A 566-nucleotide genomic window follows, 5' to 3' on the forward strand; every position below is an offset into this window, starting at 1 on the left:
TTTCTGCAGGGCAATGAGGGTTAAGTGATTTGCCCAGGGTCACACAGCTAGTTAAGTGTCAAGTGTCTGAGGCTGGATTTGAACTCAGATACTCCTGAATCCAGGGTTGTTGCTTTATCCACTACACCACCTAGATGCCCAAAGAGACCATTTTTAAAGACTAGTAGATAAAAATGTAAAATTAAATAAAAAGTAAATTCACATAAAAAAGAATTATACATGATTTCTTAAATCACTCATACCAGTACAGGATAGGAAAAAGAAAATAAAACAAGATCATTGCTTTTTAGCATATTGCCCATTTAAAATGAGTTAATGGTGTGACATTACTTCCAAAAATTTGATACTATACTAAGCTGCATTGAATCCAGGAGAGGTTATGTGGAAGTTGGGGGTTCAGGGTTGGCAGGAAAAAAAAGAATGATAACCCTTTTCTTATTCTCTTTTGTAGTATGAAGTACACATGTAGTATGATATTACCAAGTTTTAGGAAGGATAATGATGAGTTTCCTTAGAAAGACAATTAAGATGGTATAGAACTGGAGACAATGTCATGGAAAAATACA

This window comes from Dromiciops gliroides, chromosome 4 (genome assembly GCF_019393635.1).
Source record: "Dromiciops gliroides isolate mDroGli1 chromosome 4, mDroGli1.pri, whole genome shotgun sequence".
NCBI classification, from domain to species: domain Eukaryota; kingdom Metazoa; phylum Chordata; class Mammalia; order Microbiotheria; family Microbiotheriidae; genus Dromiciops; species Dromiciops gliroides.